The sequence below is a fragment of the Carica papaya genome, chromosome 4, assembly GCF_054855325.1.
Source record: "Carica papaya isolate Zhongbai chromosome 4, ASM5485532v1, whole genome shotgun sequence".
Taxonomy (NCBI): Eukaryota; Viridiplantae; Streptophyta; class Magnoliopsida; order Brassicales; family Caricaceae; genus Carica; species Carica papaya.
Genome location: NC_142312.1, coordinates 12,907,835 through 12,913,815, shown reverse-complemented (window position 1 = coordinate 12,913,815; position 5,981 = coordinate 12,907,835).

The window sequence follows — 5,981 nt, the reverse complement described above, 5'->3', positions numbered from 1 at the left end:
CCGGAGAAGCTGCCGCACCAGAGAGCCCCGCCGCTGGTGAGTTTCAGTTTTTTGTGTTTTTTCGGTCCACCGAGGCTCTTTAGCGTGTGTGCTCACAGGAATCGACGTAAAATTGACCAAATTTGGTCGAAAATGGTCGACCCGAGGTGGATTGCCGCCGTCGCCGGAGCACGGCGGAGCAGCCATGTCGAATTTTCGAAATTGTTCGAATAGGCCCTAGGACTGATTTTTGGGTTTATTTGGGACATTTGTAGGTACCGTAAGTGCATTTCAGTTTTTGAAGAAAAATTTAGAGAACCCAGATACCGCCCGTAGGTGCAATAAACTATTTAGCTTTTTGGCGTCAAATCAAGTAAGGACCCCTCACCTTTTTTCTATCATAGATTTGAAGTTTGAATAAATAATAATATAGTCTTTTGTACTAATTAAATAGATGTGCATAATTAATTACAGATTGTTAATAGAGCTCGAATCGGACATTGTTCTCTGTTGATTTATTTTACAGTCTAAAAATACAATGGTATCTAGTTTATATATTTTATGGTTTAAATATATGTATTACTACCTTACTTGACCATTGCTTGATTTTGGGATTTAAGATATGATTGCATTACCGGATACATGTTCATTTGTTTATGTGATTATGTTTTATTTGGTAATGGGGACTAAGGGAAAACAGAAAATGGGTGTGATCAAATAAATAGATAAGACGAAAACCTCACTAGATATCCTAGGAGATGGAGGACGGACCGGGTTCATAGGAAACCCTACCGTGAATGTTGTCTCATACCAGATGGGGTATGGAGACTTGGTCATTTGGCGCTCATACTGGACGGAGTATGGGGACGACCCGCTTCACCCTCATACCGGGCGGGGTATTGAGGTTTAATGTCTTGGTGCTCATACCGGACGGGGTATGGGGATGGCTCTGTAATTAAGATTGTTAAGAAAAATGGTTTACGTGTAGCAGAGACACCCTTATGGATCCCATGGATACTAGTAGGCTGGTGAAACAAGAAATGGTTATGATTTAAGTTATTGTTAATGAATGTGAATTTATGATATGTTCTATATTGCTGATCGTGTACGAAATTATGATCTTTATGATATTATTGCTTCCATAGTTTATTTTCATAAATTTTACAATGGTAAGTGAAGGGTAAATGATTTTATGATTGATAAACGAATTTGCTAAATTTAGTGCTCCATTAGTTGTTTTGATTTTCTACTAACATTTACTTCTATACCAGTGATATAGTGTGATGTCCTTACTGGGGTAGTGTAGCTCATCCTTTATTTAACCATTTCAGATCAAGAGTACCTGGTTCTCGAGTTCGATTCGTAAGAAGATTACGAGTAGATGCTAGATACTTTATATTTTCCTTTACTTTCCTCATTTCCCATGTTTCTTTCAAAGAATTCATTCCGTAATGTTTGTTTCATACTTTTAAGTTATTGTGTAAGGTATGTAAACCTTAACTTTTTATTTCGCTTCCACACTTAAATTATTATATATGTTCTTTTGGATTTCCGGGATCGTTACAATTGGTATCAGAGTCGTGTTCCTCGGACCCGTTCCTTACACAATGAGGTGAAGAATTATCACTCAACCCTTCCTTGTAAAATGCAGGTACAGAGAGATGAGGAAAGGAAGACCCCCACTAAACTGAGCAGCCCAGGATGGTTCGCTATTTGAGATGCTGGAGAGACTCATTGCTGCTCAGTAGGCTGAGAGAAGATGAGGGAGCTACTTGCCCTCCCCCACTGCCACAGGTTGAGCCACCACTGCAGCAAGAGGATCCCGAGCCACCCCAGTATTGCCCTGCTCCTCCACAGTACCACCACAGGGCCCCCCAGTCTATTCTCAGCATGGCCCAGTCCCTCTTCCATAGGACCCAGTTCCTCCCACGATTGACCCAGGCTATATAGAGAGGTAAAAAGACTAAACTCATCTATTTTTGCAGGGGGATCCTCTTTTGAAGATGCCGAGTACTGGTTGGCAGAGATAGAGAAGGCCTTCAAGACCCTAGGGGTGACTTCTGAGCAGAAGGTCACCCTTGCTACATACATGCTAGTGGGAGAAACAGACTGCTGGTGGGAACTCAAACAGACCACCCTGTGGGTTCCAGTTACTTGGGAATAGTTCCTAGCAGCCTTTCATGCAGATTACCTCTCAAAACATCTCCGACATTTAAAGGAGATGGAGTTTGTCCAGTTAGTCCAGGGGAACATAACTGTATCAAAATATGCTCGTAAGTTTCTGGAGTTGGGTCGATAATCCCCTGAGACGTTGTTGGATGAGGGCAGGAAGGCTAGGAGGTTCCAGTGGGGCCTCCGCCCAGAGATTAATAAGCATTTATTTATCCTGGAGCTCTGAACTTATTCGGCTGTTCTGGCCAAGGCACAGTTGGTGGAGAGAAGCTTCCGCACCCTCTCTCAGGTAGTAGGAAACCTCAAACCCTCAGCTCCACCTTACAAACTAGCACCTACTGCGCCTGTCCAACAGAACAAGAGGCCTAGGCCGGTGATCCAGGCTTCCCCTCAGGCTCTAGTGGCAGGACGTGGTAAGATCTGTCAGCCTTACGACAGGGATCATGGGGACCGTTCCTACTACCGCCTTAACAACACTTGTCGCATATGTGGTAGTGCCCAAGATTATGCGAGAGAGTGCCCAAGGAACCAGAATAAGAGCAGACCCCCTATTTAGAACAGGGCTTACAATCTCACCTAGCAGGATGCTGAAGCCAACCCGGACGTGATACAGAGTATGTACACTATCTGTAACTATCTTGCTCATGTTTTGATTGACACTGGTGCATCGCATTTATTTATTTCACATATTTTTGCATCAAAATTTAATGTATTACCTAATAAACTTGATTCTATGTTGTTTGTGTCTACTGCTGGGAGTATAACACTATTGGAAGAAGTTGTCTACAGGGTTTGTGTCGTAGAGATAATAGATAGAAAAATGAATGTGGACCTAATAGAATTAGACACAGGGGATTCTAATGTAATTTTAGAAATGAATTGGCTAGCGGCATATCACGCCACCATAGATTATTTTAGCAAGAAGGTTGTATTCAATCCTCCTAATGAGGAGTCATTTATAAATTAATAAGATCATTTAGTACCTATTCCTTGATGACAAGTTTTCTTATTCGTCGAGTACTTTAACCCTACTGTTTGCTCTAATTAGGCAAACCCAAGAAAGAGAATTATATTTAAGAGATTCCGGTAGTCCGAGACTTTCCAGATGTATTTTCGGATGAATTACCCAGACTGCTAGTGGACAGAGAAATTGAATTCACCATAGACCTACAGCCAGACACCCAGTCTATTTCGGTTGCTCCCTACCGCATGAGCCGCGTTGAGATGGAGGAACTGAGGAAACAGATCACTGAATTGCAGGACAGTGGTTTTATCAGACATAGTGTGTCCCCTTGGGGTGCCGGAGTCACTTTTTCCAGAAATGAAGATGGAACGTTGAGGCTATGTATTGATTACAGATGATTGAACAGAGTCACAATTAAGAACAAGTATCCCCTTCCTAGGATTGATGACCTCTTCGATCAGTTGCAAGGTGCACAAGTCTTCTCCAAAATATACCTGCGTTCAAGTTACTATCAGGTGAAAATTAGGACAGAAGACATCCCCAAGATAGCTTTTTGAACCAGGTACGGACACTATGAGTTCCTCATCATGCCATTTGGGCTAACTAACGCCCCAGCCATCTTCATGGATCTGATGAACAGGGTCTTCAGAAAATTCTTAGATAAATTTGTTATCGTGTTCATCGATGACATCCTGGTTTATTCAAAAAGCAGAGAGGAACATGCTCACCATCTAGCTCAGGTTTTTCAGGTTCTCAGAGGAAAGAAGCTGTATGCAAAGTTGAGTAAGTGTGAATTTTGTCTTATGCAAATCACCTTCCTAAGACACATCATATCAAAGGATGGAGTATCAATGAACCTTGAAAAGGTTGAAGTAGTGCTCGATTGGGAGAAATTAACATCAGTTAAAAAGATCAGTAGCTTTCTGGGAATGGTGGGCTATTACCGCAGGTTTGTTGAATAATTTTCTAGTCTAGCTGCTCCCCTGACCCAGCTCACAAAGAAGAATGTCAAGTTTGAGTGGAATGAGCACTGTGAACGAAATTTTTCAGAATTAAAGAAGCGGCTGACTACTGCACCTGTGCTAACCTTATCGAGTGGATCGAAGGGATATACAATTTACAGTGATGCCTCCTATCTAGGTCTGGGTTGTGTTTTAATGCAGCATAAGAAGGTCATAGCCTATGGGTCCAAACAGTTGAAGAGTCATGAGAAACATTATCCCAACCATGACTTAGAGCTTGCCGCAATCATATACGCCTTGAAGACTTGGCGCCATTATTTATATGGAGAGACCTTTCAGATCTATACTGATCACAAGAGTTTGAAATATATATTCACTTAAAAGGATCTCAACATGCATCAGAGAAGGTGGATAGAACTTCTTAAAGACTATGATTGTGACATCTTGTATCATCCAGGGAAAAGCAACGTGGTAGCCAATACACTCAGTAGAAAAAGTGCTGGTACATTAGCTCATTTGATGGTTTCAGAATGCAGGCAAATTGAGGCCACACAATAGGTTCGGCTTCAGGACTTGAGGAGAGTCACGTGTTTGGGTCATCTGATCGTTCAGCTTGAGTTAGTCCAGAGAATAAGAGAAGCTCAGTTCGTCGATCCCGCCATAGTGGCCCTCAAGAAAGATGCAGAATAGGGAGTTAGCTCAGAATTCTGAGTCTCCACCGATGGGTTACTTAGGTTCTAGGACAAGGTGTGTGTTCCAAGTGACAGTGAGTTAGAGAGACATAATAATAGAGACTTATAGCTCAAAGTTTGCCATGCATCCTGAAAGTACTAAAATATACCAAAGTATGCGACCCCGATTTTGGTAGAACGGGATGAAAAGAGATATAGCTGACTTTGCTTCTAAGTGTTTGGTATGTCAGTAGGTCAAGGCAGAGCATCAGCGCCCAGGCGGGCTACTTCAGCCATTACTAATCCCAGAATGGAAGTGGGAACATATCACCATGGACTTCGTGACAGGATTACCTAAGGCACGCTCAAGACATGATGCCATCTGGGTAATTATCGACCGACTTACCAAGTCTTCCCCCTTCTTGGCCATCAAGATGACTAATCCCTTAGACAAATTAGCAAGAATATATATCCAGAAAATAGTCAGATTGCATAGAGTGCTAGTGACAGTGGTGTCCAACAGGGACCCCAGGTTCACTTCTCAGTTTTGGAGTAGCTTCTAGCAAGCCATGGGAATGAAGCTGTCCCTCAGTATTGCATTCCACCCTCATACTGATTGACTGTAAGAAAGGACAATTCGTACACTTGAGGATATGCTCCGAGCTTATATCCTTAACTCAGAGGGCCATTGAGATGACCATTTACCCCTTATAGAGTTCGCCTACAATAACAGCTACCAAGCAAGTATTGGCATGGCTCCGTATGAGGTGTTATATGGGCGCCCATGCAGATCGCCGATTTTCTTGGGAAGAAGTTGGTGATAAAAAATTGTTCGGCTCAGATCTGGTAGAGGAGACTACATCCAAAATAGTTAAGATCAGGAAGAACATTCAGACGGCTCAAAGCGAGCAGAAGAGTTATGCGGACACCCGGATGAGAGATTTAGAATTTGAGGAAGGCGACCGGGTATTCCTTAAGGTTACTCCTTTTAAGGGAATCAGTAGGTTCGGTAGGAGGGAGAAACTGAACCTCTAATCTATTGGACCATTTGAAGTTTTAGACAGGATTGGTACCACCGTCTACAGACTAGCACTGCCTCCAGAACTTTCTAAGGTCCACAATGTGTTTCATGTGTCTATACTATGCAAGTACAACCCGAACCACTCTCATGTCTTGGCCCACGAGCCTCTTCTACTCCAGGAAGATTTATCCTACGAGAAAGTACCAGTCGGC